The 21,123-nt window shown below is 47.1% G+C and overlaps 1 protein-coding gene and 2 long non-coding RNA genes across 3 annotated transcripts in view; 2 read left to right on the top strand and 1 right to left on the bottom strand.

The window, feature by feature from the left end:
* Positions 1 to 94: 94 nt before the first annotated feature.
* LOC139798832 (uncharacterized) lies at positions 95 to 9,478 on the bottom strand. Its single transcript, XR_011726994.1, has 4 exons — positions 9,267 to 9,478; positions 5,932 to 6,024; positions 4,068 to 4,200; positions 95 to 213 (listed from the first exon to the last, which is right to left on the bottom strand). It is a non-coding gene; the product is annotated as an uncharacterized lncRNA (long non-coding RNA).
* Positions 558 to 1,854, top strand: LOC139798833 (uncharacterized). The gene is made up of 3 exons (XR_011726995.1): positions 558 to 941; positions 1,342 to 1,556; positions 1,680 to 1,854. It is a non-coding gene; the product is annotated as an uncharacterized lncRNA (long non-coding RNA).
* Positions 9,479 to 10,485: 1,007 nt separating the features above from the next.
* PDE4B (phosphodiesterase 4B) overlaps positions 10,486 to 21,123 on the top strand; it is a 188,030-nt gene continuing 177,392 nt past the window's right edge. The window contains exon 1 of the mRNA XM_071749892.1: positions 10,486 to 10,770. The gene's annotated coding sequence lies outside the window, so the exon portion shown is untranslated. The remainder of the gene's footprint in view (positions 10,771 to 21,123) is intronic.

Raw genomic sequence — 21,123 nt, 5'->3', positions numbered from 1 at the left:
GGGTCATTGGTTTGTGTTCTGCGTTTGTTGGTTTTTTGGTTTGGTTTTTTGGTTTGTTTCTTTGTTTGTTTTTGGTGGCTTGTTTTGTTTGGTTTGGTTTTTTTTGCATCTAAATAAACCCATGTAAAGTAAAATTACCTCTTTAGGTATTTCTCCTGGAGCATCTGTCTCCTTCTGGATGGATGAGAGGCAGGAGGAGGCAGGACACACTCTCTGTAAAAAACAAAACCAACCACCTCAAAAATAGAACTTGTGCTGGGCAGGTGTATTAATTTCTGTAATTTTGGGGGATTTCAACCCGGTGCATTTTAAGGTTGTGTGTAACCAGCCCTGCAGCACGATGCCCTCCTGGAGAGTGTGTTTATGCTTGTGTGGCTGTTTGCCACCATCACGTTCCACACAAACCTTCCTCTTGCTTTCATCACCCTCATTCTTTTCCACAGTCCCACGGAGTTCTCCCGAGGAGGTGGCTCCGTGGGCAGGGTTCTGCTGCCACCCCAGCAGGGTGGCTCTGGAGGCAGCGATTGCCTTTAGGGGGCGAGGAGCACCGTCTCCAGGTGGGTGCCGGCCTCTTCCTCCCTGGGGTTTGTGTTTTGGGGACCCGAGGTGACATCTGGGGAAGCCCCGGGCCTCGGGCAGGATTCCATCCCCTGGCACAGGACCCGCGGGTACCAGCTGGGGCCAAGCTGCCGAGGACAAGCGGCTATTCCTGTCCCCTTCCTTCCTACACCGAATTCGTCCTGAATTTCCTCGATTCCTCGTGGCTGGGATGGGGGATGGCCAAGCCTCAGCCTCCCCCTCCCTTCCCACCGCAGAAGGCTGAGCAGAGGGAGCTGTGGCCAGGAGGTGGCAGCGTGAAGTAGAGCAGGGAAGTCGGAGAGAGGCCCCGATCAGCTCTGCAGGAGCTCAGCACCTCCCTTCAGGAGCTCCTCTGCTCACAGGTAACTCAGCACCTCCCTTCAGGACCTCCTCTGCACACAGGTAACTCAGCACCTCCCTTCAGGAGCTCCTCTGCTCACAGGTAACTCAGCACCTCCCTTCAGGACCTCCTCTGCTCACAGGTAACTCAGCACCTCCCTTCAGGACGTCCTCTGCTCACAGGTAACTCAGCACCTCCCTTCAGGACCTCCTCTGCTCACAGGTAACTCAGCACCTCCCTTCAGGACCTCCTCTGCTCACAGGTAACTCAGCACCTCCCTTCAGGACGTCCTCTGCTCACAGGTAACTCAGCACCTCCCTTCAGGACCTCCTCTGCTCACAGGTAACTCAGCACCTCCCTTCAGGACCTCCTCTGCTCACAGGTAACTCAGCACCTCCCTTCAGGAGCTCCTCTGCTCACAGGTAAGGATGGAGGGGGGCCCGGCACACCTGGAGGGGCTGGAGAAGCCACAGGAACCTCGTGAAGTTCAACCAAGAAAGATGCCAAGCACGGGGGAGGAATCACAGACCCCCAGCACGAGGAAAAAGCCCTTAGGAAAAATTCCTTTCCCATGAGGGTGGTGGAAAAATGGAAGAGGAAGGGGGGGGTTGAGGCCTCATCCCTGGAGATGTTCAAGGTGAGGCTTGAGGAGGCTCTGAGCACCCTGATCTGGGTGAGGTGTCCCTGATACTGCAGGGCTGGGACTGGGGGAGCTTTAGAGGTCCCTCCCAACCCAAATCATTCCCTGATTCTATTCCAGAAGTACCAGTACAGGATGGGCCTCAACTGGCTGGAAATCAGCTCTGCAGAGAAGGATGTGGGGGTCCTGGTGTGACTGTGAGCCAGCCATGTGCTCCTGGGACAAGGGAGTTCCCAGAGGTGCTGCCAGAGTGATTCTGGTGGGGAATTCTGTGCTTATGTGCTCCCTGGTGTGGAAAAAAATAATTAGAATGCAGGTTTCTGGTGTGAACTTCTGTAAGAGGAAGGCTTCCCATGCCTCCAGTCCTCCTGAATCAGAGAATTCTGTGATTTCCAACACAGATTCTGACATTTTCCAACAATTGTCACAGTGGGAAAAGGCCTCCAAGATCATGCCCAGCTGTCAACATCCCCCCAGATTTTTGACTGCTTCACCCGGAGAGAGGACCAGGAAAGCAACAGGAGGTCCTTGTGCCAAGGCTGGAATGCAATCCCTAAGCCCCGGTGCGCATACAGATTTTTTTTTTTTCCAAGGTGCAAGGTGTTCTTTTCCAACAACCATAACCCAGAGGGATGTCAGGGATGTCCTGGTGGCAGATGCTGCCGTTCCCCCATCCCAGGGCAGCACCGGGGCTCTGATAGCGCTGCTGGGAGAGACCAAAAGGACCCCACAAAAATAATTTCCTTTCAGGAGGAGCCAAGCAGCGCCCTGGTGCATGGAAAGCCCCGCTGGGTTTTGGCAGGTGTCACTCTGTTCACTAATTATCCCCAACAAAAAGCCAGCGAACCGCCTGTGTGAGGCTCTAATTAATTACTCCCCATCAGGAGCTTCTCACGCAAGAGCCGTCAGCGGCGAAGCAGAGGAAAAAGGGCTGAGAAACTCTCACTAGGAGCTGTGAAAATCAGTCTGGATGGCTCCTGAAATGATGCAGAGTCCCGCTGCTGGGGAATGGATGGAAAAACAAACGCTGGAGAGAGGTGGAGGAAAGGAGACCCTGGGGGGGCTTTTAATGGAGATGAGGAGCCCTGGCTGGCCAGGACTGTGTGTGGAGCCCGTGCCTGCGAAAGGTCAGAGCAGTGCCCGCCTCTCTCTGCATTTCAGCTGTAATTAAGAATGTCTTGTGCTGCCTTCCTGGCCACCAGCAGTGCCCCAGCCCCTCCCAGCATGGTCCTGGCTGGATCCTTTCTTCCTGCAAACGCAGCTCGCTGCCTGTCCCTGAGAATCCCTGTCAAAACATCCTCTCCCCTCTTCCAGACGTTAAAGACAGGTTAACAACCTCCAGACCTTCTGCTGCTGCTTTTACAGAGCTGCTTCTCAGCAGAGAAACTCCTCTGAATATTGAACCCAAGAGCTGTGGCACCTCCTGAGGAAGAAGGGATGTGAGGGGAGAGCCAAGGAACAGCTTCACCCTCGGTTCTCCCAAATCAAAGCTGGCAAGATCCTGCAGGGAGCCACAGCCCGGGCTGGAGCTGGGGCTGGGAAAGAAACACTCAGAGGCTTCAAGCTTCAAATGATGATTAAAGATCTGAGCCAGGAGAGCCTGGCAGTGAAATAATTATTTAGTCTTCTATCTTACTAACGTCAAGAGTGAGCTGAGGAGGCCTGATGCTGTTTGGCTGGAGCATCTTTGCTCTTTTTTGGACAGCTTTACCTCGTGGGAGAGCAGTTTGCTGCATTTCTTTGGGGTTTCAGGCCACATCCTGCAAACTGCCCCCCAGAACATCAGGATGGAGGCTTGGAAGTCAGCCTGGAAGCATGGTGAGATAATGAGGTCTGTGTTAGGGAAAAAAAAAAAAGGTATAAAGCTCATAAAATGCAATATTTGATGAGCATCTGGGGTGGTGGTTTGCAAATATCCTGTCAGAAAAGCTGCTGTGTGAATTTAATCATGGAATAATGGAGGTGAGGGGGGAGCTCTGGAGATGGCCCAGTCCAGCTCCCTGCTCAGCTTGGGCAGGCTGCCCAGGACTGTGTCCAGCTGGGGTTTGAGAGCTGAACAAGTTTCAGGTATAATTTTTGCTCTTCAGGTATAATATTTCTGCTCTATGGAGAATCAGTTGTGCAGGAATCAACACCTGGGATTTCCACAACTGCCCCTAAGAAACCAGGTAGAAACCTGACTGGAATTGGTGGTTGCCACTCTCTGTTAAGGATAAAGGATTTTAATCTTGTGCTTCACAGTAGTGTTGAGCCTTTAATATTTGTTGCCAAGCAAACCAAGTTTCTAGTCCATCTGGGATATTAAAGTTTTATGAAATGAAGTGGCTGGATTACTGGCACTTTAGGAACTCAAACCTTTCCCAACAGATCATAGATGGGGTTGGAAGGGACCTTAAAGATGATAAAAATCCAGCCTGAAGAATGGTAGCTTTAGTGGCAGGATGGCAGCTTTTTTGTCTTTTAGGTGCATTATTTGTGATCAGATCAGTGTATGAGAGGGATCTTTACCTGGTTTAGATGGGCCAAGCTCTTGGGGTGGGACTAGGTGGCCTCCAGAGGTCCCTTCCAGCCCCTAAAGTTCTGTGCTTCCTGCAGAAAACACAAGGGCCTTTCCAGCCTGAGCTGTTATGCAAGAGAAGAGCTGGGAAAAAAAAAAAAAAAAAAAAAAATGTGAGCAGCTGTTTTTTCATAGAATTCATCAACATCTACCCAACAGCCCAGCCCTCCCTCCTACAGTTTTATAAACTGGGCTGGCTGTATCAACACTCAGGTTTTAGGCTGCCAGCCAGTCCTCCCTGGGAGGATTTGCATTATTCCCCAGCAGGTTTCTCTGCTAGTGTCAGCTCTGAGCCTGGCCACCACGTTCCCCTCTGACCCTCTTGGGGATTTAGGTATTCCTAAAAATCTGGGTGGGATGGCTCAGCTCAGGGCCTGCTGGTTTTCTCAGCTAATGCTGGGTGGCTGAGGAGGAGGAGGCAACACAACCAAGGCTGTGGAGAAGCTGCAGCACAGGAGCAAAGCCACATAAACCTCTCCTTTTCTCAGTATTTTGCTGAAAAGCAGCAATCTTGTCCTGTCCTCACCCCAGTGCCTGGTGCCTTGAGGACAGGGGTGAAGGTGGGGGCTGTTGGAAAGCTGCTGAGTCTTGAACTGACTCAGTGGGAACACCCAGTTATTCCAAAATGGGGTGAAAAGTCACCTATATTTCTGTTGATTTTTTTTTTTTTCCCTGAGTCTTGAACTGACTCAGTGGGAACACCCAGGTTTTCCAAAATGGGGTGAAAAGTAATCTATATTTCTGTTGATTTTTTTTTTTTCTGTGAATCTTGAGCTGACTCACTGGGAACATCCAGTTATTCCAAAATGGGCTGAAAAATAATCTATATTTCTGATGATTTTTTTTCCCTGCTGTTATGTATATTTTATAGGGCATCCAGTGCTTCCCAGCTACTGTCTGATGATGCCTCAGGACTAAAAAGTTCCCTGATGCCCAGCACTGCCCTGGAGAGAACAAACAGGAGCCTGAGCCATCCCAGGAGGTGCTGTAGTGTCACTTCTGCACTGAAATGCTGTTGTCCCTCACCAAAACATTCTGGTTTTCCAAATTTTTTCAGGAGAAATCATCCAGGGAATTATTCTCATTGGCTTTAGACTGTGACAAAACCTTTGATGCTTCCCATCTCCTGACTCCTGCTGGTCAGGTGTAGAAATGAGGAGTCCCAAATCCTTGGCTTTGCTTTGGGAAGCAAAGTGTAGACCCTGTTAAAAACTACACTGCATTTTAGAAGATTTAAAAATCAATAACCTGGGCTTCAGTTTTAGTAAGCTACTGCACTTTTTTTCCATAAAAAGCTGGCTGATCTTTCCTAGGGAAGCTCATCTGTTGGGTTTGCTGTATTTATCTGTTTAGATGCCTGAGTTGGGAATCAATGGCCTCCTCCATCCCTGTAGAGCAAAAAGCCTAATTAGCAGCCTCCCAAATGAACTTTGGAAGGGCTGGGAAGTGCATCCTTCACAGCACAGCCAACTGTTTCCTGCCTTCCCCACAAAAACAACAGCAACAAAAAAGGTTTTTAATAACACTACAGCTAAGCAGGGACAGAGGGCCTGCCCTGCACCTCGTCCCTGTTTGCTCAGTCTGCCTCCTCTCAGCTCTTGACAGCAAAACCAACAATTCTCCTGCTGCTGGTATTAAATGTGGAGGGTAAATTTCACTGCCTGAGCAGAGAGAGCAGCTGCTCCACCCCATTTGATTCCCCTCTGTTTGATCTGGATGAGCTGCTTCAGCTCTTTCAGCTGCAGGGGAAGGGCAGAGATGGGAGCACGAGCACTCATTAATTCTGCCCAATAAATTAATTCATTGATCTCTTACAGGGTTCAGGGTATTTTTCCTTCCCTTGTTCCCACAGTGTCCTAGGAATCTCCCAGCAGTTTTCACCTGAATTCCTTCTTCTGCTTCCAGGCCCTTTAAGGAAGCAGAGAGAAAGGACAATGCCATTGGGGTTTGGTGACCTGAGGGCAGAAAGAGGACAATTTGGGGGGAGGTACTGACCATCTTCCCTGCCTGGTGTTGGCAGCACCAAGAAACCTCCTCCAGATCTTCTCTGAAAAGAGGAATTTTGGAGGGGTCAGGGGGGAAGCAAAGAACAAACCCAGAAAATGGAGTGAAAAGAACAAACCCAGAAAATGGAGTGAAATCCCCCAAACCAGGACCCAACCTTGCCAGTGGAAGTTCTGGTGTGTGTGTGGTGCCTGTTGGGGGAGTGGAAGAGGGTGCAGGACCTGCAGGAATCAGGAAACCCTTCTCCAGAGATGTCCTTCACCCCAACCAGCAAAGAGGGCACTGGGGAGGGAAATCATTTCACCTGACACACACACACACACACATTTTCCCTCTGGCAGTGGAGGAAGGGCTGTGTTCTCCTTATTTTTAGCATTGCTAATATCAGCCATCCTCATTCAAAACATATTTTCTTTTACTCCTTTTCTATTTTAATAGGAAACAGATCATTTTTTTTACTGTTTTGACAGTCCTCACTGAAGCCATTTATTCTGTTCTGCACAGGCTCTCCCACTTTTATTGCCAAAGTACCTGAGTGCTTTAAGTGAAATGACTAACATCTGCCAAGTTATTTTTTTTTTTTTCTGTCTCCTCAGGAAAAAAAAAATAAATGAATGCAATAGTGCCCAATTTCAGTGAGAGAGACTTTTTACCCCATCCTCTTTTACATATACATTGCTCTATTTATTTTATTTTTTTTTTTTTATAGTTGAGAAAGCAAAGCTTGAGAAATGTATGCTTCCCATGGAGCAATAATGAAGGTGTCAGCACCACTCTTCACCCTTTGGGGTGGAATTTTGGATAAGGAGGGCTGGCAGCAAGGAGGATTTGGGGTGAATTTTGGATAAAGTGGGCTGGCAGCAAGGAGGATTTGGGGTGAATTTTGGATAAGGAGGGCTGGCAGCAAGGAGGATTTGGGGTGAATTTTGGATAAGGTGGGCTGGCAGCAAGGAGGATTTGGGGTGAATTTTGGACAAGGTGGGCTGGCAGCAAGGAGGATTTGGGGTGGAATTTTGGATAAAGAGGGATGGCAGCAAGAAGGATTAGGGAGGTGAGAAACCTGAGGTTGATTTTAGGGGAAACTGGAGGAGGGTCCAGGATGGTAACCAGTGATGTTTTGCTGGAAGCTTCCTTCCCAGCTGCATCCCCTGGTTGTATCCCAACTGAGAGGTGAGGAAGGTGTGAGTAGTTGCAGTCCAGTCAAGGAATCTTCAGGTGTCACCTGAATACTGAGTGTCTGAGAGTTCAGTAGATGTCTGTGGGGAATGACAAAGGCACCCACCACCCAGTCTGGCTCAGTGTCACTTAATCCTTTTCACAAGGCTGTCAGGACAGCAGAGTTACAGGTACCAAGTCCCTTAGGGTGTCAAGAGCTGCCTGATAATGAAAAATCGGTGCTGATGAATGGCACTTGGTAAATATCAGTGCAGCAGTGCATGAAAAGCAAGTTTTGCAGCTTGCAGTACAGGTTAGGAGTGCTCAGGGTCAGTGGAATCTCTTAATGCTGTGGATGGCTCCTTGGCAGGCTCAGCAGAGGAAGAGAAGACACCCTGAGATAAGATCAGAGCAACAGCCTCTTCATTTCACCCTCTCCCTGTCAGCCTCTGCTGAGAGGATTCAGGTGCCCAGTAGGATGTGAGGAAGCTGTGAGGGGAGGAGGATCCTTCCAGCTGCAAACCAACCTGAGGCAGTGAGGAGCAGGTCCTCCTCCCCTCGGGGTGCAGAGCTGCTGCCTCTGATCAGGCTTTGGAACTCTGACAATGTTTCTGAATCGCTGACTGAATCAGGGTTGCTGACATTTCATGTTGCCAGGGAGTTAAAAGATTAGGGCGTGCTGCTCAAAGGTGGTGGGGGACTAAGAACAAGACTTCAATTTTCCTGAGGTTGTAGCCTAGAAGGTAAGAGTTAGTTTTCTTTTAGCCACTGGAGAGTTTTGTTTCCTGCCACAATTCAGGCAGCTTGCAGCTGAGACAACTCTAAATATGCCACACCCCACAGTCACAGCCTGAGCCCAAACCACAGGGATGAAATGTGAATTATAGAGAATATTGCTGAACCTGACCTTGCTGTAGGGTTTCCATGTTTAATGCCCTTGCACACCAGATTCTTGAGCAGGTTTCTTCCATGAGGGGGGAAAAAAAAAGAAGAAATCTTGGTTTTCACTCCCTGCTCCTGCAGGCTGTCAAAATGCTACCAGTGGTTTTGCAGCTTAAATTTTGTAAAAGGTCCTGGCATGTTTGGAAGCCTACCAGAAAACAAAAAAAACCCAGTAAAAATGTTTTAAGAGTGAAGAAAATACCACGTGTAAGGAATTGGAAGAGTTTGAGCTACTTGACTTACCAAAAAGTGGATCAAGCAGTGGCTTGGTTAGCATGTAAAAATTAAGTTGTATTAGGGAAAGGCCCAAGGCTGGGGAAATAAGCTTTAGTCAGATACACAACACTCAGCAGGAGGGAACTGGTGAAATAAAATGGCCTATAAAGTACAGAAGGTCAGAGTAGATCTGGTGCTGGGCTTGCTTGCCTCTTCTGGGGGCAACTGTGTGCCCTATTCTTTCTTAAATCACATTTTTCACATGACAAAAGTGAAGTTGTGCTCTACCTCAGGGTGAGGTTTAGGGCAGGGGAAGCCTGGGTGCTGATGCAGATCAGTTATGTGTCCACATCCAGACAAAACCTTCCCTTGTTTGCAAGCTGCAAATCTTCCTTTTTTCAGGAGGGGGCTTCAGACTCAATAGTCTAGGAAATGCCTTATAGAGGTTTTCTTTTTTCTTTTTTCTTTTTTTTTTTTTTTTTTTTTTTTTTTGGCAAAGGAAAGGATGAGGTAATAAGTTATACTGGTGAGATAAAAATGCTTTAAAAAGTCTGGCACTACAGCTTCGTGCATTCATGGAGGTTGCAATTCTGCTGTAGCCTCGTTTGCAAGATGAAGTAATGAAGGAAATGCACTATAAACCCCATGTAATTTGAATTATCACCCTTAGCTGTCTTATAATTTTTTACACCACAAATACAGAAATAAATTTGCCCTTATTTGGGGGGAAACTGACCTTTTGTTGATAATTAATTTTATATTTTGTGTATGCTATAAAGCAACTTCTGCCTATTACAGAAATCTATCAAGCACTTAACTCTTAGTTTTACCACAATGTAACTGGATAGCTATACAGAAGATGTTGTTTTCCTCTTTATGATTATGTGGTACAAAACTTTCATTGAATATTGTTCTTTTGCACTGCATAAAGGCTGGCTTATCAAGAGCTGGTTGGGTCTGTGGAGTATGAGGCTATGGGATGGTACTTGAGCAAGAATTGCAACACAGCAGCCTTCTGTTCAGCTTTCAGAGGCTGAAGTCATTAATCCCTGGAAAAAAAAAAAAAAAAAAAAGAGGGCTCTATGTGTCATTCACAAATAGCAAGTTTAACTCTTAATTCATAAGGTGTAAGGTTTTATGAAAAGTTTTATTTTTGTATTCTGGATTCTGAGGTTTTGGGAGGTGGAGCAGGTTCTTTAAGCATTTTTAATGCTGCTCCTCTGTGGTGAAGACTGAAAAATACTTTTAAAAATATGAACTAAGTTTATTACTTTCATACACTGCCTTTGATAAAGACATCAAACACCCGCAGATCTCACCTCACTGCTGGGATTAACCACAAGTTCCTCCTGTAAGGAGAGCACATAAAATCCTTCCACCTAAGGGGGTTTTGGAGGGGGGGGTGGGATTTGTGTGAAACCTTTTGCATCTTTAAGGTAAGCAGCTGCTGCTGTGGCTGTCCAGGTGTGCACAGCTCTCCATACCTTCCACCAGGGATGGATGGATGGATGGATGGATGGATGGATGGATGGTGGGACCTCTGCCATGGCCATGGAGTGTCCTCTGCTTCCCGGTGTCTCCTGAGGGCAATGTCTCCTCTGGCGACTCCTCCAAGCACCATCAGCTGCTTCCTCTCCTGCTCTGCTCCTAGGGACGCAATGAGAAATCGCCTTTCTGATGCGCTTTTTTTCTCAAACCTCCCCTTTACCGACCGAACCCCATCTTCCCGAGGCCCTGGGGGTGTCTCTGCCCCTCACCCCCGGAGGTGGGGAAGTGGCGGGGGTGTTGTGTGTGTGTGTGTGGGACACAAACCCTGATGGCTCCCGCCGTGCTGGGCCTGGGCTCCCACATCAGGCAGGGCCGAAAGCTCCGGACTGAGCCCACCCGGCACCTCCAAGCCCCTCACACCGGGGGCTGTGGGGCTGCTCGGCCGCGGCTCCCGCTCAGCCCCCTCAGGCCGCCCCCGGCGGGCGGGAAGCGGGAGGCTGAGGCGAGCCCGCCCCGCGCCCACAGGGGAAGGCACCGCTCGCTCCCTCCCTCCCTCCCTGCTTTCCCCGGGCTGCCGGGAGGGAGGGAAGGAAGGAAGGAGGGGAGGGGAAGCGGGGAGCAGCCGAACCGCCGCAGCCCTGGCAGGTGGTGGCCCTGCTCACTCGCTCGCTCCTCCGCCGCGCTAAGCCGCCGCCCCGCTGCCATTGCCGGCTGAGGGGAAGCGCCATGGAGAGCTGAGGAGCGGCGGCCGGCGGGGCTGACGGGGGAACCAAGGCGGGGAGAGCGGCAGAACCAGCCCACCTTCACCCCCCCTTCCCCTTGCCCCGGGAGACGACGGTGACAGCGAAGGTAAGAGCTCCCCGCGTCCCTGCCCGCTGCTCCGGAGCGGGGCTGGGCTGCTGCCTGCGCCTCACCGCCGAACGGGGCCGGGTGTCTGACAGCCCCGGCGCTGAGGAGGGACGGAGCGGGGGTCCCTCAGCCGCCCGCCCGCTCTCCGGGGTTTCCTCAGCCGCTCTCCGGGGGTCCCTCAGGTGCCCTCCGGGGTTTCCTCAGCCGCTCTCCGGGGGTCCTTCAGCCGCTTTCCGAGGGTCCCTCAGCGTTGGGTCCCTCAGGTGCCCTCCGGGGGTCCCTCAACCGCGGGTCCCTCAGGTGCCTTCCGGGGGTCCCTCAACCGCGGGTCCCTCAGGTGCCTCCGGGGGTCCCTCAACCGCGGGTCCCTCAGCCGCCCGCCCTCCGGGGGTCCCTCAGTCGCTCCCCGAGGGTCCCTCAGCCGCGGGTCCCTCAGCCGCCCGCCCTCCGGGGTTTCCTCAGCCGCTCGCCGGGGGTCCCTCAGGTACCCTCCGGGGGTCCCTCAGCCGCGGATCCCTCAGGTGCTCTCCGGGGGTCCCTCAGCCGCGGGTCCTTTAGGTGCCCTCCGGGGGTCCTCAGGTGCTTTGCCCCGGGCACGGAGGTTTGTGGGGTGCCGGGGGTTGTTCGGGGTTGAGGGGAGGGGAAGGCGGCATCGCCACCTGCGCGCCGCGGGTGTGATTTGAGGAAAACGTTTTCGTCACTTGCGGGTTGTTTTGGGTGGTTTTCATAAGTTTCGGCGTATTTGCAGTCACATGGCGGTGAGAACTGATGGGAAAAAAAAAAAAAAAAAGGTTGTGGTTTTTCCGAGGAGGCAGGTATGCTTTAATTGTTGTTTTTTTAAATTATTGTTTCGGGTTTGCTTTTTCCCCAAATTCCCTTTGGATCTTTGTTTTGGACCGGTTCGGGCTGTCTGGTCCAGGAGCATCCCCCCCTGCCGAACTGCTCTGCCTCTGAAACCATCCACCTCCTCCGAACTTCTTTTCGGGTCAGCCCTCCCCATGCTAATTTCTGGGTGGCATTTTCTCTGCTAAGGTTTTACAGCTCTGCATCGTGTTCGCCAACATGTGGTTTGAGTCACTTGGTTGGTTTTTTTTTTTTTCTTTCTGATTCTCCTTTTCTCAGTTCGTTGCTGGGTTTGAGCTTGTGAGTTAAGAGCCAGGACCTGCAAGTTGAGGGTTTCCTCTGGGTTGCTTCACATCAACCCCTTCCTGCAAGGAGGACAGAGAAATGTGTTCCTTTCACCACCTTGGGTGAAGGTTGGAGGGTGGTAAATCGGCTCTGGCAGGCAACAAGCTATTTACCCGAGGTCTTTTAGGGATGAGGAGTTGGTTTGTGTGGTGCTCAGCATCTGCTGTGACAGAAAATACCCCAAGAAATAACCCTGGAGAGAGAATTCTTGATAGGTTTCTAAGTTACCTTAAAAACAGAATTTGTACGGTGCTTATTTATTTATTTTTCCTCTGGAATTCTGATGTCTGGAGGAAGTGGCAGTGAAAAAACTGACTAATAATTGTATTTGAACGTTTTAAATCCATGAAACAGAGAACTTTTTGTCCCACTTTAAGAGAAATGCTCTTTTGCTGTGTTTTGTCCCTCTCTATCAGCTCTAGAGGTGGTGGCCAGATTGTAAACAAATCTCAGATTTATAAATCATCTAAAGCTCTTTAGCATAAAGAGTGCTTTCCTGGTACACTGTTAAGTATACTGGCTGCATATAGCAGATTATTCACAGTAATTATGTGCTTCTCTTGTCCTCTGACATATTTTAATATATTTCCCTGTCCCCTCTCAGGAACTCCAAATACACCTCTATCTTATTTTATTCCCATTGGACACCTTAGATTTAAAACTCAGTGTTTAAACGTGAAGCTGAAATAAAATACAAGATTCAGCCTGGTTGGCTGCTGCTTTGAAAAACAAATCTTGGTTGAATTTGCATCCAGCTGCAAAAAAATCAAGGAGAGTCTCCTCTGTGCTATGGAGATAAGGGCTATACCAACTCCTGATCCCACGCTGCTTTGATATTTGTAGGTAGGAGCCTTTGCTTGTTTTTTGGTTGTAAATAGGCTGCTGCCCTCTGTGAATTACATCCTCTCCTTTTTTGGGGGGTTGCAAAACCCCTTTGTGGTGTTTGTGCCTTCTGCTTTCTGCAGTTTCCTCTTTTGCAGCTACTTCTGTACCTGATGAAAATCCCACTGTCCCAACTCTTTTCCAGACCTGCTGCTCTGACCAGGACCCTGAGATCCTTTTCCTGCTGCCCTGAAATGAGGTGGAAGTGCCACCTGGAGCTGTGCTGCTTTCTTCCCTCTCTTTCCCATTGCTTTTCCAGGCACTGGCAGCTTTGTGTCCCAGCCCTCCCAGCTCTTCCCCAGTACTTCCCAGCTCTTCCCACCTCAGGTGGAGGCCCTCTCCTTATTCAGCATTCAGGTCCTGACACAAGAATCTGATTTATCCATCAGGAAGCTTGTAAGAGATAAGCTGACTAATTGTCTCTGTTCTTGCTCAACTTATTCTGTGGTAACTGGCTTGCATTTCCATATTTGAAATGGGTAGCCACGGGTAGGTCTGTAAAATCCTTCCTAAAATGGCAATTTGAAGCCTTGGAATGATTTGTTTTACCCAAACAGCTCTGCCCTGGACTGATCCAAGCGTTGCAAACCATCCCTGCTATAGGTGTGGATAGTTTTTAGTTCAGATTAAATGCCTGTTATGCAGAAAATAAAGCATATAAATCTTTACACTAGTCCCATCAGTAAATGCAATCGCACAGTTATGGCAGCAGGATAAATATAGCCTTGGCAGATGGAAAAAAAATATTAGAAAGGCATAAAACACACAGTGATGTGGAAGAACTTCCCTGAACTCGAGGGGTATTGCACACAAATATGTGTTGACATACATCCAGTGTTGCTTCTTAAGAAAAAGGTTATTAATCTGATTTTACTACTTCTGCTTTGTTGTTCCCCCTCCTCCCTGCATTTCTCTCAGTGTAGAGAATTAAAATAATTTGTCAGCTTCACTTTCAGACTCTTTGCTGCTGCAGTGTTTTGGTTTCAGGCAATGCAAATGAATGGTTATTTAACTGGTTTAGGTAAAACATTTTAGCTGAATTCCTTTAATTATGAAAATAGCTTTCAGCTTTAAAAACTTGGTTTTAGGCTAGAAGCACAAGTTGATAGCATCATATTGCTTGCTAAAAACATGCACCAAAGGCCTGCTTCTCTGTTGGGTTGGTGTCATTCTGGGAGTGGGAAATGCTCTAAAGCCCTAGGTCCCATCATATCTCAGATTCTTTAGTGTATATCCCATACTCAGGTTAACATTTTAGAGAGAGTATGATGAATGGTTCAGAGAAGAAAAGTGAAGAACCTTTTTCCTGGTCATACACCGTAATAACAAGTGAAATTCAAAAATTCAAGCCTGTGAGTTTGTCTCTTTTATTCACTGGATGTATAATTAAACAGAGGGACTGTTTGCTAGAGCATTTTTGAAGCTACGCCCAAAATAATTTCTGTAAATCTCAGGAGCATCCAGCAGTATAAAAAACTTCACAGATAGTGGGGAAAAAAAAAAAAAAAAGAAAATTTAAGGAGCTGCAGAGAAGATGTAAATGCTTATTCTTCATAGCTTTAGCCAGTCTCTGAGCAGTAAAGCTTGGAGGAAACTTTGTACTGGAGCAGATTATTCTGTGTCTGCTTGTAGTGGAATTTCTTGCACTTCCTGGTGAAGCATCTGGCGTTGCTGTCAGTGATGAGAAAATGGATTATTGGATGGTGATCGATTAGATCTGTGGCTGTTTAGATGCTTAAAAAGTGTAATTCTGTAAGTGCACATGTGCACTCTGAGTTTGGCTCTCCCCTCTGTGCACTTAACAGTACACTTTATTTTATTAATAAAGCAGGGGAAGATGATCCAGAATATCCCCCTGTAGTTCTCTCTGCTTCTCCCTTTTTTTCTGCCTGTGTGGGTTTTTGTGTGTGTGTGGTTTGTGGGATTTTTTTTTCCATCCGTCTCTCCTGAATGTTCTCTCTTCTTTGGAAGCCAAGCACAGAGTGTTATAAATATTTTTTGCCACTGGGGAATGAGGAGGCAAGTGGAACCAAAAGCTGTGTCTGGGGCTTTGTGACGTGAGGGCATTCAGCTGCCTCCTTCAACCTGCTGAGAGGTGGTCTGCTCCAGGGACTGCTCTTCTGTCCCAGCAAGTGGAGTCAGCTCTAAGATCCTTTTTTTGAGCCTTCAGTCCATGAAGGATTCCATCCTTGGTTCAGCCATACTGACTTTTCCTCACCAGTAAGCCCAAGTCCCTTGCCTTGCTGGCTTTAGCCTTAGGAATAAATACAGATGTTCCTTTAAGAGACCCAAATCACAGGTTTCACTGGCGTGGTCCTACCCCCCTCCTGGGACCAGCTTCAAACACAGAATCACAGAATGTTTGAGGTTCCAGATCATCCAAGATCATCCAGTCCAATCTTTGACCAACACCATAAGCTTCCTACTAAACCATCTCCTTAAAGACCAGGTCCACCAGGCTGTCTGTGGAGCCACCTTGGGGAAACCAGAGCCCAAGGGGAGTCCTGTTTGGGCGCTTAGGGGATCTAAGGTGAACTTGATCAAGAGGAGTTGCAAGCTTAAGTGAGTTTTTCTATCACTGAAGACTTGAAATCCTTATTACTGCCCTTCAGAGGTATTTTCCCCCTCTCTTTGCATTCCATTCTCTGAAAATGTAGAGTGCTAAGCTGCCTGAGTCTTCTTAAGCTTCTTTTTATAATTGAAACTCTGGTTAATTCAGAGGACATTTCCTTCTCAAGTGGTTGAAAGCCTCTGGGGTTTTGCTGTTCCTTTACCAAGAAATCTTACAGCAGTTGTGTTGATGAAATATCAGTATTTTGGTGTATGAAGTGCTCTATCATGTGGTTTCTGATACCAGAGAAAGCAGCAGAAGCCACCAGGAGTTGAGATGCCTGATGTTTCTTTCTTGGTGTGTCATGAGCAGTGCCTGGAAGAGGATGGAAACCTCCTCAGTGGTTTTGAGCTATGTTGAAGGTCTCAGTCACATTTCAAGGTGACCACAAGGATGCAGAAACTACCAGGTTTTTGAGAAACACTTTGGATGTCCTTTGCTGAAAACATTTTTCCTTTGCTAACAGCTGCCTGTTGAGGATGTTAAACTGACCTGGCTTAGCTGCTGAACAGTTAATATGTACTCATTTGCTCTCTAATTATTTGCAGCACAGCTGATAATACCCTGCTTTTGACCTGATTAGAAGCAGCAGATTTTGCAGGGAACAGCAGCTATTTGTGCTAAAACTTATGCCTTCCAAGCACCAAGTGCTGATGAGCAGCAGCAGCAGAACTAGGGTGACTATAGTTAATACATAACAGGTAAGAAAAGGTTGACTGAAAGTGCAACTGAGCAGCAGGTACTAATATCTTACAGTAAAAATGTTTTTCAACTTGCACAAATGATGGCAGGGATTGCTGGTGAGATGTTTGCAGTGGAGGAATTCTTTTCCAAGAGGTATTCAAAGTGCATGTTGGGAAAGAATGCATGGGACAGAAGCTCTGTTCTGCAAGTTGAGGAGCTAGAAGAGAGCAAAGGGGAGAGAGAGGTCACCTAAAAGAAATCCAAGGAAAAAATATGGTCTTGAAGACTCCAGATTGCTGGGCAAGGATGTCAGCATGGAGAGCAGCTGACAAGCTGATGCCCTAGGATGGTTTTGTAAGTCATGTCTGGGAGAGCAGTCAGCTCTGCTCTCCTAAACCCACGAGGAAACCTGACTTGCTGGCAATGTTTTAGAGACAATATTCTGCTGAGGTTGTTATGTGGTTTTTATAGACAAAAATACCTCAGGGAAGCAGCAAAAGATGGAGAGCTTAATGCCAGGGTTTTCTCCTCAGTATTCTTTTAGATGTTTCTCTTTTACAACAGCACTTCTAAACCTGTAAACAAGAAGCTGACCCTTTCCTTTGCTAGAATAAACAACCATGGTATTTTCATTTTTGCTTTTGCCCGGGGTCCTGAGTGAACTCAGGTGCCACACAAGAAAAACAGAGTTTTTTTTCTGGAAACTAATCCAAATAAAGAGACTGCAGAGCACAAGATCTGCAGTGCACAAGAAGTCTGGGAGTCGTTGGAGATGCTGTGGTGTCTCACTGACATGTATGGATCCCTTTTGGGATGTAAGCTGTGAAATGTCAAGAAAAAAGGGGAGAGATTTCCCTTGATGGGGGAGAACCTTCTCTAACCTCCTTGGAGCTAAACAAAGCTTAACAGCTGAGTGATTCAGCTTGATGTGGTTTGGATGTTTTCTGCCTGCAAGATGATCACCAAGTGAATGCACTTTGGTTGAAGGAGAAGCACTATGCTCAGATTGGAAAACAAAACCTTGCAATTGTGTTTTTGTTTCATTCATGCTTTTGTAATTCAGTTAATTGCTCAAGGAAGCAATAGACTGCATGCCACTTGAATAAACAGTACCAAAAAAAAAAAAAAAAAAAAGGCAACCTTCTGAAATTCCCAGAGCACTTGTTAAATGTGAAAGATAAATCTGGAGCAGAGATCCTTGCAACAGGGATACTCTTCAAGAATACTTATAAATAGTGAAAACAGGAGCTTCAGGAAGAGAGGCATCCAAAATGATTAATCCTCAGCAGACACCATTTCTGAAACCACCTACCCAAATAAGAAACAGGAAATGATCCAGCCTCACAAGAGCTCTTGAGAAGAAAATAAGTATAAAACATGGAAACCTTCAGGGTGAAGCTGCTCTGCTTGCTGGGGCTCTGCTCAAAGCAAATCATATTCTCAGGATGCACAGTGTGCTCAGGAATACTGATCATCCATCTCACCACAGTGCTTGTCTGGGGGGCAAGAGCTAAACCCACTGCTGCCTATTTTGGTCATTCCACTTGAAAAAAAAAAAAAAAGGTGTCTGTGTATAACATTTGGAATTGTTGTAGGCATCAGCCTGGAAAATTGTCAGTGAAATAACTCAAAATTCTCCATTTTTATCTGAGAGCAACCTAGTGATGGTTGGGGTTCACAGTAACATGCCTGAGTGGGAGGTGAGGAGTATTTAGAAGCAGGACATTAAGGGTTATTCTGAGACCTTGGATAAGATCCTCACTTCTACCAGAAGTGCTTCTCTTCTTTCTGGAGAACTCTCAGAGCATTTAGTGTGTATCTGCTGGGATCCTCAGGGGAGAGCAGGAAACCTGCCCCATCACTGTCACCTTTGAAAGTCCCAGAGGCTTTACCAGGGAGCCTGAATGGTGAGGTACAGCCCAGGGGTTGGGAGGAATGATTATGCCTCAGTTGGTTCTGTTTTGGGTTGGTGTTTTTTTTTTTTTTCCCTTCTGTCATTTCTTGGTCTCAGTTTTTGCATTTGCTTTCTAGAATTCATCCCAAAATTTCTATTAGAACCCCTCTTCACCCCACTTTCCCAGTGCATTATGTAGACATCTCATTGGCAGACTTTTGGATGAAAACCATTAACACCAGAGGAGCCCTTGGATGAGCAGGATGATTAGAAGCCTGGCAATTTTATGAAGCTGATGATCTTCTTTTCTCATTCTGAACATTTCATTTGCATTCAGCATATCCTGAAAATCCCCCAAATCCCCTGCCTATATTGTTAAGGGGTTGGTGCCTTACTTGCCATGTGTTCAGTGTTTCCCCTGGTCTGGGAGTGAATTGGTTCTCTGTGCTTTTTCACATTTTTTATTCTTTTTAATTAAAATTTCTAATTTTTGGAGGAGCCACAGGGCCTTTTATAACTTTTTTTTTTTTTTTGGGGTGGTGGTGGTGAGGGAAAACCTTCCACCTCTCTGAGCAAGCTGGGCCAGTGTCTCACCATCCCCAGTGTAACAAATTTCTTCCTAATATCTAGCTTAAGCCTCCCATGTTTCAGTTCAAACCCATCACCCCTTGTCCTGTCACTACAGGCCTGAAAAATTGGTCCCCATCTTTCTCACAGGGCTCCCCTAAAGACTGAAAGGCCCTGAGCAGTGCAGGGGATCTTTCCAGTCTGCAGATTAGCTGTGGATTTGAGAAAACATAAGTGATAGCTATAAAACCATCTTAACCTGCTTCTTCCCAGGGCCCTGGCAGTCCCAGCTTCAGTATTTAAGGATAAATAATCTGCATTTGGTAATCATTCCCATCACTGAGCCACAGCACTTTTAATTAGCCAACCACAGTCATTCTGTTCCCACATTTTTGCAGCCACTTTGTGGTTGTATGAAACAGGTTTTCTTCAAGAAAGCTTTTGCTTTTCAGGAAACCAAACCAATTTTGGTGTTTGTTCTTGAGATTGGGACTTGGGGAGCAAAAAAAGCTGCACCTGGATTAGAGCTTTGAAATGCTGTCCTGTGGCACACACAGCAGCTTCACACCAGGTTCTCCTACAGACTTATACTTTCATTGTTAGCTTTCTTTAAAGTATGGTTACAATGATAGGTTTTAAGGGGGTACTTGTAGGTGTTTAACAACTGCACTTTATCATCAGAATAATTAAATTCATAGAAATTAGCTGCTTGAAACGCAAGGAAAAAACCACCACAACAAACTGCAAGCAGCATAAAATTGTTCCCCCTGTGTTCTTGTGTTTATCACCACATAATTGGTGAGTAACAAGTGTACAGTGTAAATACAAACAGCTATTATTGCAGTTTCCATGATTTTTTTCATTTAAAATATCTGGAGAAGATCCATTTTCCCCCACTGGAAGTCTGTAGCTCATCTTCTCTTCTGCAGAGGAGGGTGAAAGGAGTGTTCTCCATATGGCTGTGGGGTTAAAATTATCCTGAGTGCTGTGTGGCTGTGGCTCTGCAGATGAATGCAGTTCTGTAATTAAAATGGGTAAATAATCTAAAAGATAGCAGGAATGCTTCATCCCCAAGTCCTTCGTGGCTGTAGGAAGTTCAGCTTTTCCACTGCCCCCAGGTGTCCTGGGTTTGGCTCTTTCAAATGTGGACTTCTTTTTGCAAAAATAATAAATCAGTGTGTGAAGTGATCTTGTGATCTTTATGTATCAACTCTCTGGGTATCTGCCCAGATTCCTATTTCAGAGCCCTGCAGTGCTTTGTGAGGACACCCAGGCTGTCTCCCAAGCTGGCTTCACTTGGCTGGGTGCTGAGAAGTCTCTACCTGCAGGAGAGGCTCTGCCTTGCTCCAGGTTGGAGCAGAGATCTACCCTGAGCCTGGGGGATGAAGAGCTAAGAAATGAGATTCTGGCTGCTTCCTTGCTTCTTTTCTCAGTAGTTGTGCTTGCAGAGTGCTCAGTCTTTTTCTTCTGGGATGCATTGTAAATGCCCCTTTCAGCCAGGTTACCAGCTGTTCTGTGCACTGTGTTTGCTGGGGAAAAGCAGCTGAGGATACATCTTCTGCAGATTTATTTTGGGCATCTTATTTGATTTCAGGAAGAAAACCATTTCCTTCTATTCTGAGTTTTCAAAGGGAGGAATAAGAACATTTCCTTATCTCAGTGGAAGGAGCTTTATGGAGGGGAGCACCTGAGTGCTGGAGCAAGTTAGGGCTGTAAAAAGCCTTTTGAAAGGAGAAGAGAAGCTATCATATAGTGCCTGCCCCAAAATCCTGTATGAACAGAATAAATTGAATGTAATTAATAACATCAAGAAGAAATCCATTAAGTTGTTATAGTAACTGGGAAGTTAAGGTTTAAAATGTATGATCTGAGTGACTCAGCTCTGGGGGAAGGGATCTGAAAGCCCACATATGGAGAGCTGGCAGCATCCTATTCCCTGGTCTCTTCTCTGTCCATGCCTGGGAAGCTCTGCTCAAAGAATATTGCATGGTGGAGCCTCTCACCAAATCCTGAGCTCCTTTGTCAACAGGAAGGCTGAATTTATTTCACCCACCCTACCTGCTGAAAAAAAAAACCCAAAACATGTGGTTTTCCTATTGTGTATCTGAGTAAGGGTCAGTGCTTGTCTCTGCAGCATGGCTGGTGAGGCTGGGCAAAGCTCCCCCAAAATAAGTGGTAGTGGTAGCAGTGCTTTCTGAGAGGCTCTTTCAGGATGGGCAATAAAAAAATCTGTGGGTTCTTGTGTAGGACCACCTCGTTTCTGAAGGCCCCCTGGAAGGGTAGGATGCCTACTGAGGTTTCAAAAAAGGGTTTCAAAAAAGGGTTTCCCAGATCTCCACACTGAGAGGTGCCTGGCTTGTGTTGACTTCATTAAAAAAATCCTTGTGTGGAGTGGCTGTGGGAAAGGGTTGTTTGATTTGCAAATTGTCCTTTGTTTATCTGCATCTTGGGTTTTCTCAGGAGGCAGCACAACAGGACAGAAACATTCACCTGCCAGGTGATGGGGTGGATGGCTGAAGAGCAGGGG

This window comes from Heliangelus exortis, chromosome 8 (genome assembly GCF_036169615.1).
Source record: "Heliangelus exortis chromosome 8, bHelExo1.hap1, whole genome shotgun sequence".
NCBI classification, from domain to species: domain Eukaryota; kingdom Metazoa; phylum Chordata; class Aves; order Apodiformes; family Trochilidae; genus Heliangelus; species Heliangelus exortis.
The sequence above is the reverse complement of the archived record's forward strand: the minus strand, read 5'-3'. Positions and strand labels throughout refer to the sequence as shown.